The sequence below is a fragment of the Odontomachus brunneus genome, unplaced genomic scaffold, assembly GCF_010583005.1.
Source record: "Odontomachus brunneus isolate Ranch 3 - 2012 unplaced genomic scaffold, Obru_v1 Obru_scaffold_013, whole genome shotgun sequence".
Taxonomy (NCBI): domain Eukaryota; kingdom Metazoa; phylum Arthropoda; class Insecta; order Hymenoptera; family Formicidae; genus Odontomachus; species Odontomachus brunneus.
This window is the reverse complement of record NW_022639463.1, coordinates 1,446,911-1,467,942: the sequence shown is the minus strand read 5'-3', so window position 1 is coordinate 1,467,942 and position 21,032 is coordinate 1,446,911. Positions and strand designations below refer to the sequence as shown.

Genomic DNA, 21,032 nt, shown 5'->3' with positions numbered 1-21,032 from the left:
TATATATATATATATATATATATATATATATATATATATATATATATTTATATTTATATATAGGATATCTCAGACTCTCCTCCGCAATTTTTATGGAAACGTAGAATGAATTGAGTTAAACATAAAAATTCACATTGTTTTATATATTCGCAATAAATTTCGAGATATTAATTAAAGAAGGTTTGTGCATTATTGCATATAATCACGTAACAATCTTCTTTCATTAATAACTAAAAATCTACGTAGGATTTGCAAAATAATAAAAGGTTTTTTTGTTCAATTTAACTTAATCTACAAGCACACAACAGCACATATCACCACTACAGCTCATCTACCATATCGTGATCATTGACCAATCTTCTTTAATTAATGTTCCGACTATTATTGCGAATATCACAAAACGATATAGAATGTTTATGTTCATCTCAATCGGTTCTACGTTCCCACAAAAATTACGGAGAAGAGTCTGGAACACTCTATATATACATATATAAGTAATTGATTTCATTTGTTCGGTTATTACAATTTTAAGACCAGTTTAATCGCGACGTAAAAATACTCTTTCACAACGCCGTTATTGTACATATCCAAGGTTTTAAGCATATATCAACTATTATAATATTGTAAACAAGGACAAACGAAGAGAGTTCTGCGATTATCAATATAAACGGTCCTAAAGCGTAACATGTCAGAGAAAGACAAGATTAGCCGTTGAAGAAAGCATATAAATTATGTAAACTCGAAAAATACAGTGAAGCATTGTCAGAAAAGTTAGTTAATTTGCTTACACACCCTTCATTACGAATCTCTCTCTCTCTCTCTCATATTTACTCACTACACGCATTCTTATTTTAATACTTATTTTATATTTCAATCAGTCAATATATTTTAATCACTGTATACATATATAGGACTTTACATAATATACATATAATATAGAATTTTTAAATAAGTTCCGTTATTTGGCCTAAAATCGTTTAATATAATAAACCAAAAGCTTTCAATAGCATGTTGATGCAACAGTACTTATATTAAAAATTATGTGTAGTGGCAAGAATATAAAAGCAGATTTGGTGGCGACGTGCGAACGTGCAGGAACATATAGATGAAATCCAGTAATGGCGTCCTAGGGGCGGACGAAATACTCGGGTCGATAGAAGGAAGGCTACCTACGGAGCTCGAATACTCTCTCATCTTATTGCCGACAATCACCCCCACCAACAGTTCTTGAGCAGTTTATCGTTAAAAATCTAATCGACAATTCCCAGAGTAGGTATATATAATTTTAAATCTATATTTTATACATATAGAATGATTTATATATAAACTGTTTACACAAATATGTATGTGCCGTCATAATAATCTTAAAATTTAGCAGTACATCTATAATATTTTAACGTGTCTAAATATTTATGCATTATGACTCTTGATTGTTCAACAAAACAGCAAAGATGCATAAAATATCCTTTATAAACTCCCTTTACTATAAATGATTTTGTGTCTTATATTACTATTCTTCTTGAATAATAATTGAGATATAGTTACTATTTTCTTGAATAATCACTGGTTATGATGCACGAATATGTCGACACGATGCGAATTATTGAAAGATTTTAGTTAATGTGCCGTTAGATTAAGGCTATTATGTTGGTCTGTAAAACAATTTAAAGAAAATCATAAAATAAAATGAAGCAATTTACAGCTTTCATCTAGGAGATTTTGGTATATAGAACTAACTATGCTAAAATCAGTTGCAACGTGGCACAATATGAAAAATAATATATCGATAACATATCCTCGATAACATATCACTAAAGATAAAAATATAAAAATAAGGTAATTAAAGTAAATTTACAGCATGAATTTATGCAAAAATTGTCTATAATATTCATACATAATTCATACAAAACGTTATATAAATCTAACGAGTCACTATTAGCGAAATTCTTAAGAAAAATAGAATAAAAGTCCTAAAATAGTGATAATTTCATATGTCAATAGTTAAATATGCTATTACAAGCTAAAGGATGGAAATATTTTGAGGTCGGTTTTCATACCGCTTAATCCGGGTCAAGCTGTAGTTTAAGAGGATTAACATCATCACCCAATTTGAGGGAGCGAGTAATACATTTACAGTGGGAAAATCTTTTAGTCTCATCAATAGAAGAGGACTAATCTGTGAACAAATATGTTTTCTCTCACCCACCGACTATTTCTTATTTCTTGCATTCGTTAAGCATATCCTTTTTAACATTACTCTTTTCTATGAAATGTTTACATCGAGGACTGTATCGTCCATAAAGTATGCTCTATATTGCTGCTGTAATATTAGTTTTATTAAGATCATTACATTTTTCCTTATTTTTTTTTTTTTTAGTAATTGTATGCAAACGATCTGCACGCTCGCGTCATGACCAAGTAACCTGGAAATGAAAGGTACGTCGACACACGTACAGGAATAAAAGGAGCTGTACCGCTAAGAAGACGAAGAAGAAGAAGAAGAAAACCAAGGAGAACGCGACCTTGCTACATTCAGCTGTGTCATCCTCAAGCCGTTAACGCTCAGGTGGTTTCGATCCCAGGGACGAGCATCAATCATCATCGGTAGTGCAGGTGTAATGTGATCATTGTCACTGAGATAACCCAGTACGATATTCATTTATGAAGTGTGTTAAGTGACATAACAGAGTTTATCTGTAACAGCGTATCTAAATACTTTGTGAAAGAAGCGACTTCAATATTAGTTCCTCGATAACATGCAATTTGTTGGGGCAGATCGTTGTCGGACCAAAGCCACATTACGAAACAATCGTTCATTCATATTTAACGAAAATGGAAAGGATCTGTAGTATCAAAGTATAGTAACAGAGAAATGCTAATTTAAAACTTAAAGTTGCGCGTATGCAAATACATAAAGTAAGGAAAAGTGAAAAATAGCAAATTTTTTCCGATTTATCGAAGAAGATCTAAAATAGAATTGAAATATTTAACACGCTTGTTTATATAGTTATGTAATTATTTAATTTGCGTGTGAATATAATGAAATACGTTAATACAATGAAATACGTAAATATGATTTCTCTATAATTCTTTATAAAGTTTTCCTTCTTGCAGGAAGCAACGTAAATTGCGATTAAATGGCGATGAAAATTATTATCGCGCTTATATAGAAACGAAACACAAAAGTTCAACAAAAACAGATCCTGCCCTGCTTTCTTGAGAAGTGACTCGGCATACCTAAGCTATTTCCGTATGACCATGCACTTCGTAAGCTCGCGAGCATGCTAATTTGAAATTACATTCTATAGCTTCAACGATATTTATTTCACGAAAGGCAAATACAGCTAACACGCCATAAATTATTAAATAAAAGATAAAAATATGTAAATTTGCTTAAGTGATTCTGTTATCACCGATAAAATGTGTAATGTATTTCAAATAGAATTTAATTTGATATAATAATGAATGATATGCGTGATAATCGATAATGAGACCAAATAAAGTTACATCAACATATTTACGTTGTTTTAGAATATAGGAGAAATTAGTATTAATAGAGGGAAATATTTTCAGATTCCTAAATGTGGTACCTGTGAGAAGTTTACCGAAGATCACGTACTGGGCGGACAAAGAAGTTAAGACCGGCACGTATATATGTGTGTATGTGCATACACATGCACTCCAAGTACTTTTAAATAGATAAGAAAATTAACGATAATCAAACTATGTGCCGTAACAAGAAAGCCCAGTTAATGCTCTACATCTACCCTGTAGATCCGAATTTGTTTGATAAGAGGCGACAAATTCGGTTCTAGAGAGGTTTGTGTGGTGCATACAGAGCAACGGTGATCTTTGAATAAGTGTAATCAAATACATATTACATATAATGTATACAGTAAATGATATATGCATATATAACATGTGATAATTTACAGCTATAAAGTTAGAACGTATATATAAATCAGTTAAGACTTAACAAGACAAAATATAGACATAAGAGACACACGTCTTATACAAATTCAAATATCGCACAAATTTGTGTAATTTGAATTTTATATATTAAGTATTAGGTGCATCTGCAAAAATTTAGTATTTAGTACTTAATATTTTGTAATCGAAGTGTTTTCTTCACTCTTTTATGGTTTTAAATTGTTGTGATTTGTGAGAAACATACTCTCATTATTATTTCGAAAAGAGATGTAACAGAAATTAACATAATCACAAGAAACAAAGGAGAACATTTTTAATTGAACTTAAAAATTTAATTTTTTTGCATAAAATTTAACTATTAGATTCAAAATAAACGCGCGGAAAAAATTTTTGTACATATATTATATTATATAATAATATACTAAGCGCATCTGTAATATCCGCTTATTAAATCTAGAGTCACTGTTAATCTTACTAACATTAGTCACACGTAAAGCTATCATAGATTATGCCGCTTCCTCGAATAATCCATATTTATGAGTCACGAATATACAAGGCAAGATATATAAAATTAAAAATTTTCCAATGACCCTAAATCTCTAACAAATGAATAAGCATTATTGGTGCTTAGTGTACAATTGGAAATGTCGTTAGGACATTTTTGAATTCGATTATGCATATGATAGAAGAGTTATTAATAGCAACAAAAAAATTATAAATGTAAAAAAAAACTAATGGACGTCATTACGCCCATGGACTTGGTTGCATTGGTATATCGTCGATGATGAACTGCTACGTCTAGCGTGACCTGTTGCACATAAGTTCACTCACACATCGCATTAAATTGCACATTCTCCTCGTAGTTTATACAGGTTAATTCAAATTTTATTTGCACAATTGAAAGTACAGTATAGAATAAAACATTTGTGAAACATATTAGACTCAATTACTAAGTTTAAGTGCATATAGCTTGTTTTATTAGAAAAATATTTCATATTATCTCACAAAATTCTCTTGATGATTTTTTTAACAAATTTAACATCAAAACGTTTAGTAAACTGATATCAAGTATCTTCTAAGCAAAATTATTCGCACTTATTATTTACATTTTTTGTTTATTTATTATTTATATTTATATATTTTATATTTTCTTTTTTAAATTTTTTGTATAACTTTGAGTCAATGATATAATTTATAGAATTATTCATATAATATACACAACAAATATATGATATGTATGTATGTGTGTGTGTGTGTGTGTGTGTATTCCTACGGAATTTTATACATGTAGAGTAAAATCTATGTGTGATGAATAATTATGTAATAATTTATATTTAAATTAGTTTATTATTTTCAAAAACTTATTTTTAAGGCAAAAATAGTGTGAATGTGTGCATATAATTATATTATTATATAATTTCAACTAATTTTGTAACTATGTTACATTCTCTGTGCTGAATATTTCTTAAACACTTGTGAATATTTCAATTTGAAGAGAACGGTGTGTCTTGTTCATATTCCACTGTATACTATATTTTTAATATCTTAGTTTTTTATTACGAGCCTTCATTAAATGTACGTCTGTTACTAGCGAATATGTGATTTCTTGAATCTTTCTGTAACGACTGAAGCAAATCCATTAATCTCTGATCGTGTTCATATTAAAATGACATACCAGCCGTTACGCAACCACTCATAAGTGCTAATGAAGTGCATACACAAGTGTAATTACCAATCGAGTGGACTGCCCACTTTTCACTCGTAATATAATCTAGTGAATAAAAAAGAGTTGTTTCATAATGACATGGCGGGGAAAAACGCAGCCGTCTCACGTAGATCGGCGATTACCAGCTGATGGGTTCGCTGGAAGTTAACATTAGAATTTCTGTAAGCGTCCGTCATAGCATGTACTTAACTCCGTATAATTTTTAACAATAGGAATTTATGTAGACGTATCTTTATATCTTATGGATTACATCTTGAAGAAACAAACTGTAGAAAATAGATTAAAAATGTATAAAACGCGCAGGACATATACACAGTATTGATGACGAATCATACTATTTACTCAGTTATTTTATTAGACAAACAAATTTAAATATGTATACTGAATTGAAGAAGTTTAAATGGTATATAGAATAGTACGTCCAACTTGTAATCACAGAATTTTCAAGTTTAACTTGTTAATTATTAATTATATAACAATGCAACTTTTTTAACTGCATTAATACATTGATACTATTTTTAACAAACGATAACATATGTTATAACATGTCGCTCGCGCTTTTTATATATAACTTGTCATAAACAATCGGTCTGTTAATTACTTAAAGACAATCAAAAATCTAATCAAACAACTTTATAATAATTATCACTTATTCGATAAAAAACTAGTCGGCATAAAAATTATATACGATCATTTCTCCATGAGTGATTATTTCGAGAACAGCCAGTACTGAAAAACGATCATTGAAATTGACCCTCGCGTATAAACAAAATAGTCAACGACAAAAAGCCTGCACAGTGTACGATGACTGGACTCCCTCAGTTTCGTGTGTGAATAGAGAGCAGTAATTTCATTACATTAATCAGCGTTATTAAAAGTCTCCCTGGCGAATAAAGGGAGAATCGTATCGATATACCCACGTGGAAGATTCATTCCGCCTCGCGAGTTATCGCGCCGAACATCGGATCGCGATGTTCACCGGACGTTCACGTCATCAAGACTCGCCATTCTGGTTCGAGTAGCATTGCAGGATGGAGACAAACGGCCGCATGCCGCAGATACGGTTGGACGCGTTTACGTACGTTTCCAGAGATCTTCGCGCGGAGTCTCGTCTCGAGTCTAAATCCACATTCGAATGTGCGAGAAAACATAGCAAGATTAATGATTTGCGTGACACGAGGGAGAGGGTGCTGCTCGCTCGTCTGCCTGCCTGCCTGCCTGCCTGCCAGCCAAGCAGCCCGTTTGCTCGCTCGCTAGCCGACGGCTGCGGCTGCGCCAGTACGGTGTACTGGGAAGAAACGTGAACTGCGGCAATAGCTTTGCCACTTTTCTCCCGGCGCATTGTCCGTATTTCTCTGTCGTGCAGTAGCAGACCGTCTTACGAAACTATTGACCCGATTCCGTGAATTCCGCACGACTTCGCACGACGTCCCGCAGTTCGATCGGGAATTGATCGAGGAGGCACGTCTCGCCTGATTTTTTGTCCTGCGCTCCCAGTTTCATACAAGAAAAAAAGGAAAAAGAAGCAACGATCGATACTTATTTTATTACGAGAGCACGCGCGCCTATGTTCGATTTGTGAAACGAAGTAATCGCCGCCGGGCGATACAGCGATTAAGATAACGCGGGCAGAAACGGTTTTCGCGTTCGCTTAAAGTGTCGGATATATTCCCGGCTGTAATTACTAATTTCATTAGCCGGAGGCAGCCAGGCCTATCGATTACGCGAAAAAGTGCCGAGGGTGCGGGGCGGGGAAGAGGGTAGGCAGAAAGAGGTGGAACAATATCTTCGTTGCTTTTTGCAATATGCTAATTATGTCAATTATGATTTATATCTATTCTTTCCCGGCTTCTAACGCGCGCGGTTATCTGATTAGTTTTCGTAAATTACATCGTTCCATATTTTCTTCGCGGTGGTGATTGATGAATTCCGCCCGATTAACATTCCAGCTTGACACGAGGTGCTCATTAGCTGCCGGGATTGTGCCGTGTATTTAAAAATAAGAATCTTTTTCTCGTATTAGCGACAAGTCGAATGTGTTGTTTTTCGACACGATCAGAAACATTTATGCGTTTCAAAGAACATTGCTTTGATTTCTCGTTTCTTGAGGATAAAAAACACCCTCAATTATTTTTAACTGTAACTGAAAGTCTTGTCCTTAGCACATAGTGAATGTCAGACGTGCTCGAGCATCTCATGTTACTGTTAAACTGAGCTGCAAACGAGAAGGACTAAAAGGGTTGAACGAGTCCTTTAAGCAAACAATGCAAGACAGATGCCCGATGAATTCGTGTCTCAGTGACTGATGACATCTCAGCGATCACAAGGGGACCTCCCAGCATTTAAAACGTCACATCGTCGTCCCGAGAATTGAAACAGGGCATTCAGTATGCAAAAGCACGTTAGACACATTTTGCATTAACGGTCATTTGGTCGGACAGTTTCGTATGATGTTAGCAACGGCCATCGTTGTTAATCTCAACACTGATTGGCACTAACATTCCGTCGAATAGTGCTGCCGAGTCTCCTCCAATCTTGTTTATAAGTTTCGTATAACTGCCAAATTAATGCAGCGTTTGAGAATTTGTTCCACATGGGAGAATCGTGCACGACATGTTTATTCAAGATCGTTCCAACATCGTGAAATTACGTTCGTTCGCGGTGCGTTTGAGTGGCAGTCAGGTGGACTCCGTATTTCAAAATTGTAAGGTTGGCACGTCCATCAATTTAAAATTGTGATCTGGAGGGTATAACGAATCTATGGACGATAAGGTACGCCGTGGCGTAGGTCTAGACTGGTAGACGTACCAGGAGGAGGAAAGCAGCTTTTGATGCCTCTGGCCTTCGGTCCAGTCGTGCATCTTGTATCGAACACGGACAGAAAGAGGTCGGCATAGATCTGACGCCCGCGATGAGCGCCGCTGCGGTATAATATTAATGATGACTGGCTCACCACTTGGAAGAGGCTGTCTACTTGGTCTATCCTTCAGTATCTCTCCTTTTTTTTCTTCAGGCACAGATGCAATTTATTCGTAATCGGTTTATGCACGTACTTCACCCCTATTAATTTGTCTGGCGTTGATAAACTTCCAATTTATGCTCGAGAGAGTCTCCAATTCTCTTTCGCACACACATTTGTTGCCGCGGTGTCTCCTTCTCTTTCTCACCGAGTTTTTATTAATTATCTCCTAACAGAACTAGTTAATTGAATCTCTTGATTATACTTTTTGTGCGTTTCATTTGTCAAATTGCATTTCGGATCTCATTAGATCGGTATATAAACTCAATCGTCACTCAGAAATTCCTTGTTACTCTATTACTTTCCTGATCCAAACAATAACAATTGATGTATCTTCTATCTAAAAATTTATATTATATTCAATTTTCATCGTGTCATATATGTAATTTTCACATAGTTTTATGATAATTACATACAAATTAACACACATGTACATTACAATTACATAACATATCATATTCAAACTTCTTGATCATAAAAACAGCTTTATGAGATAACAAATGTGTTCTTTATAAAATTTTACTTATCAATCTAGCACTAGGAGATCTCCGATATTTACCTATATACGATTTCTAAACTTTTCATTTTTATTGTAAAAATAAAATTCAGTGCATGACTCGTAAGCAATACTTTCCATTTTCTTGGGGCTTATTGCTACAATGACTTCTGAGTAGTATAGTGAAAGAATATAGTAACTTTGGAGGATGCGAGCCAGGCAGCAAATCATATCCCGCGGGGAAAGATGGCCGTGGCCCTGACCACCTGCTGCCTCTTTGATTCCGCCGCTAGAATCTCATTTAGCCGTGTAATCCCGATGTTCATTGACGATGGATCGTTCTGTCTGTGCCGAGCATTGTAGGTGTACTAAAACATCTTACGTCTCTAATATATCATCGATTGAGAATAAAGAGTAGATCGGCAGAGTACACTATTACCAATACCGGGATACACATCCGGTCGAACAAAATGACGCTATAATACCACATACGTCACTTATGAAGTGCACAATGCAGAATAAATAAATACACTCACTAGCACTTACGTTGCAGTGCCATCTTCTCCTGTTTCATCCTTTCTCTAGTTGGGAAGCTCTTGTTATACTAAATTTTATGTTATATTGAGCTACACCTTTAATATCGAGTTACTATAAAGTTTGTATTAAGACAATATTTATTGCTAATAAAGTGTGAAGGTGCGAAAATACTACTATCGTTGTTACTTATCACATAATAGAAAAGTCAAAGCAACGATTGAAAACTGAATACAGAACTCGATGAGCTCGATAAACTTAATAAAAAAGTATGTAAATTTAGTAACCAAGAAAGGAAGGAGCGCTAACATATTGACTCGTTTAAGGTGACGAGTTATTAAACGCGGCGAGTTACACCTCGTAGTTCTCGATTTCCGTGGAAGACAGTGATTCGGCTTTCCTGGCTGCCGACAATGAATAGCCACTGATTGTTTGCGCCGCGTCACGGTTTTAGAGTCGTGTTTAATTCAATTTGTGAGTGACTTACGGTGCCTGCCATTAGTCATCGTGCAGCGCACGCCTCGTAGTCGACTTCTTCTTGCCCGCGGAGAACTAACCTGAGTAGTAATGGAAGAAGCGACTCCTTACTTTACTTACATCTCGGATGCCGCAATCGATGCTGCACGAGAATGAACATCATCAAATGAATGGTGTGTAAGTAGTCAGGCTGTGTATATATATATATATATATATATATATATATATATATATATGTGTGTGTTTGTTTGTGTTGTTATAGTTTCCTAATGGTTAACAGGCTGACAGTAGACAATTCCAGTGAATCCCTACATCTCAAATATCTTTCCTAGATTTTGTGAATAGACGACACGAGTTTTCACACCCGCGCATTTACCGATAAGGAAAGGGATAAGTGAGAAAGATCAGACCACCCAGGAACATGTAGGCATAGTTGTATTTACGTTACCGTGCGCTATTTGTTTACAAACTCAAGAACGTCAAAGGATAAACGAACGAAGAAAACAGAAAAAGACAACTATCGTCGAGGCTTTACCTTGCGCATTTTAGCCGCCGCCACGGAAAGCCAAATGATTGGTACCACAATGAGACGTGTCGACTGAGGATGCCGCTCATCAAGTGAATCAGCAGCAAATGGTAGCGGGCTAATAAGTGCTATTATTCCGTCGCCGTGGCGTTATGCACGTGGTACTGCGGTACGTAAATACGGAAGAGGAGAGGAAGAAACGAGAAGGAGAGGTACTGTTACGGTCGTCACGGACTAAAGAGAGAGAGAAAGTTACTGTTAGGCGCTGAACTCCCTCGTCCAGCCGCCGATGACCAAGCACATTCGCGCCCAAGTCTAGACTCGCTGGATCGCCGGTCATGCACCAATCCAGGTTGCCCCGAGCCACGGTTGGATGACTATCCACGCACATTGCCCGCTTTGGCAGTCCAGTTTTACTGCGCGGTATTCAAACTTTTCTCGCTACGAATATAAACCGGCGTTATTAATATCCACCTACCGTTATATTCAATCCAATAATACATTTTCTCTCGAGGAATTTATGGAAACATCGTATAGCAATGAGATTGTGGGTGCAAAGTCGGCATATTTGCCGGCATATTTGCGTATATTCGTTTTTGTCGACTTCAGCAGTTTGTGGAAAGGTGTCTCTTGGATAACAATATATGAAACGGTGCACATACCAAAGAAATAACAGGAAACGAATTTACAATAGGCTAGCAACAAAAAAACTTTGGACACGATACTTTTGCGTTCACACCAAGGCATGTATAGTGCGTTATACGACCCTATATATGATTCGGTGGTGACCACTTTATTCGGTATTAACTCGATTACTCATACAAAGCCATGTAATAGCAAAGATACGAATAGAAAGAAGGAGACACGCGGCCGTTGCTTGATCGTTCCTCGAGAGTCGCCATCGGAGAAGACGAAGACGAGAGAAATAGAGACAAGGACCGAGATCTAGATGGAAGGGAAAGAAATGAAAGGCTGTCAGAGCTACGAAGAGTGAGAGCGAGGCGAAGCAGGAGCGAAGGAGAAAAGGGATGCGATTGCAGAAAGAGGGCGAAAACTAGAGAGAAAGAAGAAGACGGAGACCTAGGAGGGTATTAGCCGGTCTGAAGGGTGGATGCGAAGAAAGAGAGTTCCCTCTTTCTTATATATTTTTTCTTATATTCTCCGGCGTTCCTTGGGAAAAGTTTGTTGTTTGAAGCAGCGCTCTGCCTCTCTCTGATCATTAATCATGCCGAGTTTTGGTTTGACTAGCAGCAGCGTCGGCATGGCTTTCTCTCTCAAACCCCCTCCCCCTCTTCTCTCTCTACATATATATATGTGTATATATATATATATATATATCTTTTGCTCCTCTTGTCTTCTCCCCCTCCCCCTCTCTCTTTCTCTCTCATTCTGTATTTCTCTTTCACCGCTGTGCACTTTGCCTCCTCTCCTTCAACTTGTTTCTATTACGTCGCGTTCCTTGAACTAACCTCGAACCTTTCTGAGGGAAAGAAAGAGGGTTGCCGGCTAGACGGCAGTGGGGTTGGTTCGCCTCTACCCCTCATCTCAATTTCCCAATCTCTCTCCATCCCGCTCGATCTCACCGTACATCCCTTGACGAAAAAGGGAAAGACTGCCACGCGGAAATATCATAGAAGGGTGCCATGCCATAGAAAAGGAAACCCTCGCGATTCGTACTTTCCTTAGCTTCTTAAAAGCACTGTACTGCCAACTGGGACCATTTCTTTCCACGCTTTCTACAAGACCTTTCTCCGAATAATAGATTGTAAATCCCTTAATTCTACTCAACGGTTCACGTAGGTGCGTGCTTATTGTGCGATAATACGTGTTATCGTTGCCGAAATATATTACTATTTTATTGGATTGAAATATTTTTTTCTGAAGTAGACACGAGGAATGCCTTTCATCGGGACAATTTGAGCGATCATCGTCACTTACAGACTGGTAAAAGCGTCAAAAATATAAAAAACGCGTTTTAATTGTAAATCTTATTCAACTATCTGAGACCACATTCGCGTAGAGATATCGGGATCAGAAGAAGAACGAAGTGAAGCCGTACCTGTGGATCGGTACCTCGAAAGTTACGGGGTCCCGCTGCAGTTGATTAACGATGTGAGCGTCCAGGTCGAGGTGGGTGGCGCATGCCTTTGTGACAGCACAGCCGCTCCTCCGCTCCTCGACATCGCCACCGTTGCTATCATGGATTATTATAACTTGTACGTTTCATCTACCTTCTTCATCGGTCGTTCGGTAGACATCGAAATGGTCACCGGTTATCATCACGTCCGTTTATCTACGCGCTGATTCGAAAGTGAATCTAACTTTGTGCTTTCCGTGTGTATGTGGGGAGGGGGGGAGGAGGTGTATGTGTATACGCGTGCATGTAATAGAAATAAACATGAGAGATCGTGTTTATATCATTATCTGCATACAAAAATATTATCTGCAATTATTATCCGCGGACAAAAATAAAAACTTAATTGATATCAAGTTTTCTTTCACGGACACAAATAGAATGAACGTATAATGCAAAATTTATTACTTTGCATATTAAACCACGTCAGCTTAGTATTATGCGCGTTACAAACATGGTGGCCCGTCGCTAATAAAAACAACGCGGGAAGAATCCATTTTGCGAAACGAGTCGGGTCTAGTAAGAGGAGAGAAAAGAAGGAAGGCGGGTAAAAAGGATAAGGGTTGATCTGACGAGGGTACCTACCCTATATTGGCAGGCGTGGCTGCAGACTGCAGGGTGCAGGAAAGTTTCGAGGAATCGCTGATTGGTTCTCTCCAACAGCATCGACTGAGAGAGAAAGTGCGAAATCTCGTGAGCATGGAATCTATGGAGCTGAGGTGTCGAAGGAGACGTATGCTCTAAAAGGTGGTAAGTACGCGGTGTCCTTACTTAGTCCTTACTAGAATGCATATTTATATTATTTTAACATGCGAATATTGCTTGAAACATGAGTTTCTACCATTCCTGACATTCTACACATTGTATTCCGATGATTGCTGAAAATAGATTAAATCATTTTAACACGAATAAGAGATGGAGAGGAAAAGAGTTGGTCATATAAGGTATTAATATTAAATAACTTATATTAATATCTTATACAACGGCAATAACAATTTTTCATTATTTATCTACAATATTTCTATTGCAATAACAAGAAGATAAAGCGCTGGAATAACTAATGTTTCATGGTAAAATGATAAGTGAGGCAAGTGAGTAAAGCAGCAAGTTTAAAGATTATTTAAATAAACTCAAGTGAAAATGACATACATACACACATTAGCAAAAACTAATGATTGCAGGTTGAGCAACACTTTTGCCGTAACGAAGAAGAGCATCATGCATTAGAGAGTTGTATAACACGCCATAGACTATAAAAGAATATACATGTTCGTGTACAGCTTGCAATCGATACAATTTTTATATTATATCAGCCCAAGTGTTAGGAAGAAGAGAAAGAGATCGATGGAAAATGTTCGGCTTTGATAACGTCATTCAGTATCGGGTTTGCGAATGAAGTTGAGTATGAGGGCCACCAAAGTTTTCTGGGTGACGGCGGCTGAAGGGTGACTAGCGCGATTGCAAGCCTCTGGATGGGTGATTGATTTACTTTGAATGATTAAAGAACGTCGAAGAAGGGCAAAAGAATGAGGGCGGGCATGGAATAATAGCATTCGATAGACTCATCAAACTTTCTCGGGAAAATTTTAAAGTCTTCGCCAAACTCACAGTAAAGTGAGCGGAATGCCGTAAATATTCACACTTTCGTATCGATCTCCTCAAAAGCGGATTTACGTGTGCGCGAGAAATGTCCTATACAAATAATTATCTTTATTATTAACGTGCGCGACATGAAGCATTTCAAATTTTATTTCGAAACGGTATAGTCGATCGCAAATCACTTTGCACATTTTTTATCGAATAAAGTTGCAATGCCTCAAGTTGTCAGAGTATAAAGCTACTATTGACGTATAGTCAATTGTCAGTTATGACAAGAGTGATAATATAAAATATGACATTTGTGAAATTTGGAAGAAAGAATTTGTTTTAAATTAAAAGAACATTATTTCGAGAGAAATATTTTTTTATATATTTATAACTAATTATATATGCACTGAGAAAAAATATCTAAATGACAAGTATGATAGAAGATATTGACAAATATTTATTAGGTGCGCACTCGGTTTGAATGAAGAGAATTTTGATTTAAGTAAATATATTAGTGATATTCAATAAATATTTTTAAATATTTTTTCTTCAGTATATAATTGCGCGTACATATCAGCAGTAGCTCTCAATTCTGATAGCTTGAAGCATTACAATTTCATTCGGTAATAAGTGTGCAAACCGACTTGAATTAGCATTCGATAGACTCATCAAACTTTCTTCGCCAAACTCACAGTAAAATAAGCGGAATGCCGTAAATATTCATACTTTCGTAACGATCTCCTTAAAAACGGATTCACGTATGTGCGAGAAATGTCTTGTACATAATTATCTTCATCATTAACGTGTGCGACATGAAACATTTCAAATTTTATTTCAAAACAGTCGATCGCAAATCACTTTGCACATTTTTTATCGAATAAAGTTGCAATGCCTTAAGTTGTCAGAGTATAAAGCTACTATTGACGTATAGTCAATTGTCAGTTATGACAAGAGTGACAGTATAAAGTATGACATTTGTGAAATTTGGAAGAAAGAATTTGTTTTAAATTAAAAGAACATTATTTCGAGAGAAATATTTTTTTATATATTTATAACTAATTATATATGCACTGAGAAAAAATATCTAAAGATTGACAAATATTTATTAGGTGCGCACTCGGTTTAAATAAATTACACTCGGTTTGAATGAAGAGAATTTTGATTTAAGTAAATATATTAGTGATACTCAATAAATATTTTTAAATATTTTTTCTTCAGTATATAATTGCGCGTACATATCAGCAGTAGCTCTCAATTCTGATAGCTTGAAGCATTACAATTTCATTCGGTAATAAGTGTGCAAACCGACTTGAATTAGCATTCGATAGACTCATCAAACTTTCTTCGCCAAACTCACAGTAAAATAAGCGGAATGCCGTAAATATTCATACTTTCGTAACGATCTCCTCAAAAACGGATTCACGTATGTGCGAGAAATGTCTTGTACATAATTATCTTCATCATTAACGTGTGCGACATGAAACATTTCAAATTTTATTTCAAAACAGTCGATCGCAAATCACTTTGCACATTTTTTATCGAATAAAGTTGCAATGCCTCAAATTGTCAGAGTATAAAGCTACTACAGTATAGTCCACAGAGTATAAACCAGACAAATGTCCAAAATCAAGTCATAAGACGTCTTTAAAATGTCTTTAAGATATCTTTAAGACCTTAAACTTGTCTTAAATAATATAATAATACTTAATTATCTTATTATCTTAAATTATAATATCTTATAAACTTGTCTTAAAGACGTCTTAAAGATGTCTTAAAAACACTGACCCTGATCGAGTCTTATGACCCGATTTTGGACATTGTGCTGTCTGGGAAGCTACTGTAGTACAGTATAGTCAGTTGTCAGTTATGACAATAACTGAAATCTATGTAGTTATTTGTAAAATGGCTACATACTAAATCTATGTAGTCATTTATAAAATAATATACGCTTTCTAGTAGATATACACGTAGATAGACGTACATGTACACGTATACACGTGTACACGTACGTGCCTCAGCAAAATATGCATTTATTTCATTCAAACAAAACATACGTGCGGTAGAATGTTGAAGCTCTGTCCGAAAAATGTATTCCGTTTCTCATGTTTTAAGATATTCGTTATTCTTTAGCATACCTGTGGAAACAAAAGATTCTCTTTGTGTTAACATCAATAGAGGATGTAGTGCGGGTCAGCATATCACGAAATGTCCAGCAAGTCAAACAATGAAGGTTTGACAGCCTACTGGTTTTAATAATAAAAGGGTTTTAATATGATTTATCGTTTTAAAAATCTGTCTTTTCTTATGTTAAAGACTTTCTTTCTGAAAAAGTTTTCGCAAAATCATAAGGACGCAGGCAAAGGAAAACGAAGATATACAATGATCACGACATTCGATGCTCAGCGGGCACATGGGCGTTAGGAATTTTCCTTCCTAGTTTGTGAATAAAATTCAAATAAGATAAAGCTCGATAGACCTATCAGGAGTATCAAAAGGGGGGAATGAAAGATAGCGGTACCGCTTACGGAGGGTTATTGTGCGTCCATCGGTTACGGCTCATCAGCCGTTGTAATTCCTATCTTCGCCTTTCGTAAGGAGGATCGAAGGTCCCAAGGCGCCAACTTTATCCTCTCCCACTTTCGTGTTTCTTGCCACTTTCCGCGCGCCGACTAGCATATCCTATGCTACCTCGCCTAGCTTTCCTAATCGCCGTAACTCTCTAAATTACTACTAAACTACAAAAATCGCTCAGTTTGCGGTCCTTCAGCGCGAGAGTGAAATGGACGGTCCCTCGTGGCTCATAAAAATAATCCCTAACTCCTACAAGACTATTATAGAGATGATACTCTTAGTCCGGTCTGACACTTCAGATCGTCGTGAAATTCATTCTGCGATGCTACCGAGCCTATGAAACGACCTGATGCAGTCTCTTGAAATGTATCTAAGATGGTCTTAAGTATACGATCGGACTATGAATACCGCCCTATGTATGAGTTTCTTTACGCGCGAATGTCAAGGCGAATCCAAGATGACTTCACTTCACTTAGTGCAGAGTATCTAACGAAGGCCACGCGCATCACTATCGTGAATTACATAAGTTCGTAAACATGGCGCTGTATGCAGAAAATTGACGTCACGATTATCAATATCTATTTTTAAACACACGACCTAACACACGACCATAGCGGGCCGAGTGTGTGACTTACCAGTACAGCAAGATCATGGTTTAATTTAAAACCATTAGAGTGAAGCGAATCGATTGCGATTTTCTGTCCAGCCCATACTCGCGACGGACTTTTTGAAAAATGAGATACCCTCCTCGTCTCAAAAGTGGTCCTAAAACGCTTGAAAAAATGCCGACAATACAGATCCATTAATCTTAGGCGCGCTGTCGTGTACTCTTTCTTCGTATCCCACTCTCCGAACCTTCGTACCTTCGGGACATCCCTTTGCACTTACCACTCCGGCAACAACACTTTTCCAAAATGCTGTACCTTAGTTTCCGGAAAGACACGGCCTGACGGTATGTATTTTAAAACATTTCTATAGATTACGCGAATATTAAATGCTGAAATGTATAGTAATTCACACACAGCTATCTTTTCTTCTATAAATAAAAAATACTATTAAAATATTATTATAAAATATATAAAATATATATAAATATATATATATATATAAAATAATTATATTATACTATTACGATTATGAAATAATAATAATTCTAAACATTCCAATAAAAGTCTAATTTTACGTTGTCACTTTATACATGTGATTTTTTAATAATTCCTAGTTTATGTCTAACGACTAGAATATAACTATATAACTTGGATTTAATTCAGCCTAACAATATATTTTCCTATCTTTTTATACTATATCTCTTATACCTGACGGCCAGTCGTCACCAATGTGATCCCTATTTTCAGAAGTCAAAGCAGATCATTTCTAACTCTTCGGCTTTCTAACTATTCGAAAACACAATACATTTGATACAAGAAAATTTTACATCTGTCGCTTGTAAAATTCCATTTACCTTTTTCGAACAATACAAGAAATGTTTTCGTAGTAAATGCAAACAGCTTTTGAAACGGCAAGACGAAGGGCGTCGAAATGGTTAATAGTCGAGGTCATGGGTGGTAAACGACCTTAACCTGGTTACCTCTTTCTTTCCTCTGCTTCAGGCGGTAATCAACAGCATCCTTGAACGTTCACGTGCCACCTCTTCAGCAAACGACGATGCTACCACTACTGTTACTGCAAACTGAAAGCGATTGATAATGCCAATGCGGGGGAAAAATATGCACATCGTTCGCAATAATTGCGCTTGCTACACGCAGACATTGCATTTTAGCGAATTCCAACAGTAAACCCACTTCAGAATTTTGGATCAATGAAAAAAACTATAAGAATAGTTAACACACAAACGCGCACAAGAGAAATAATTACTAAATGTTGGATTCTGAGTTGGAGCCACGTTTTTTGTGGATTTTTCCAACATTTCGTAAACATACCTGTTCACTTTGTCAGAAAGGGGAGTAACCTGATACTGAGCCATGCTCAACATTTCTCCACACCGCGAGAGCCTTAAATGTCAAACAAACTAAACGTGACGACATCGATAAAGAGTGAGATATAAAGCGCAGATATTTACGTTGATTATTGTCATTAACGTAATAACGGCAATTCCGCTACTTATTCCTCAGCGAGTTTATTACTTGCGTTAAGCGCTTTTTACTCGCGCAGCATACACCTGTGCCTCTGTGCGAGCCACCATGCATTCCGCGCAGTTGCATCGCCGACTGACCCCGGATTTGTTTGAGGAAGAGTGCCAAGATTATCGAGAGAGATCGGCGGACTAACGACGCTTCGAACTGTAAAGGTAACAGGCCACTTTTGAGTCTCCTCGCGCACCATCGACATAACCGCTCATGAGCACTTTTTTATCTTTCACTGTCTTTTCAAGGAAGCTGGAAAAGTACGCCGCATATGCAAATTGCTTTCAAGCGATGGTGTCAGGTGGTAATTGTCCGAGGTTACGGGTCGGAGGTCGCGTTAACATCTTTACCGCAATGCCCGGCCGATAATTATCGCACCTCTAGTGGCTCTTCATCTTCTCTCATCCCGTAAGTGGGACTACTGTTGGCCAAGAAACGACTTGCAGCTGACACTTTCACTAACACGCTGCTTCAGACATCGAACTTGGAGCACTTGTGCAGTTGCTTGATGAAAGATGTCATGTTCATGGTCATCAACGAGACTTTGCCAACGTCGCTGTTCGTCTACTTTTTATTGCCCTATACGGTTTTTACATTTTTTTTCCTTTTTTTTTTTTAACATAGAAATGCCTCTTCCGCGTTCTCTCAATCATTTCTTCTTGTGACGCGGCTGCTAGATGAAATGTCCTCCCAGAAATTCTGCATTTAAGAGAACTTCGTATCTCAATAATAAAAGTACACGGAGAAAAATAATTTTGCTCTTTTAGCAAAATCGTGGTTGCTACCGCATATTCGTAGTGACATCAAAACAATTTAGTTGACGTAACTAATTTTACAAATTATTCAGAGCAGAAGTGGTTTGGTTGGAAAATAGATCAAATTTGTTGAGTGTATTTGTCCTAAGAATCACGTTAATTTGCTATTGATGCAAAATAATATATCCTTAGCAAATTTATTTGGTATCGGAGCAAAACTGCAATTGCTTATATAAATCCATCATGGTTCTTATAGCAAAATAATTTGTAGATTCGGCAAATTATATCCAGCAAATAGTGATCAGTACTCTTAGCAAATCTTTTTGTTGTCCATATAATAAAAAAAGATTTAGTCCAGCAGAAAATTTGCTGGGCCAGCAAATTATTTTTCTCCGTGTATCAATTTCAATGTTCTATAACAGTACGGCATCCTATCTATCTTTTTTACGTATAAAAGGAAACTGCAAAAATTAAAAAAATATTGGTAATATTTTTGCGTTGTTTAGCCGAGGGCATACGAAAGCAGAAGCCGTCTCAAAAGTCTTTCGAAATACCTATAACGTCAGATGTATACTGGGATGTCCCCAAGGGGATGTGGACCCCTTTTCGTGTCGGCAAGCTCGAGATCGTGACTCAGCAGCGGAATCGAATCTCCAGAGGCTCATGTTTCTCGCCTCGAACAGATCCGCTGCCAACACCTTGAACTAGAACGAATACAGAAAAAAAAAACTGCCGCATTCCCTAAATTCCCAAATCTGAAACGTTATGCGTGAAATGAATATCCCCGGCGGAACTATGCATCACGACTTCTTTGTGAGTAAGATCGTATTGGTTCGTAAATATTTTGAATATATATTTAATTTGGAACGCGTGCGACGCGAATCGTTGATCGATAAGTCCCTGAAGGTGGTGAAGGAGGTTACTGTGATGAAAAATCGCACGCAAACTAAACAACAATTCAATTTACGAAGCATCGTAACTTTGCTTGTGTGCGTGTATGCATACAGCATACGACTGCTCGACTATGTATTTATTTAAAGGTTATTTCTTAAAGCAGTTGTAAAATTAAAATTAAAATATCTGCCAAAATTAAAGAAAGAATCGCTGTATATCCTTCAATACGGATGACCTGA

The 21,032-nt window shown here is 36.7% G+C and overlaps 1 long non-coding RNA gene across 2 annotated transcripts in view; it reads left to right on the top strand.

The window, feature by feature from the left end:
- Positions 1-5,985, top strand: part of LOC116840910 — an 11,984-nt gene extending 5,999 nt beyond the window's left edge. For both annotated transcript variants that reach the window (XR_004377437.1, XR_004377438.1), the window contains 2 exons: positions 1,049-1,269; positions 2,378-5,985. This is a non-coding gene — a long non-coding RNA (uncharacterized LOC116840910). The remainder of the gene's footprint in view (positions 1-1,048; positions 1,270-2,377) is intronic.
- Positions 5,986-21,032: the final 15,047 nt, after the last annotated feature.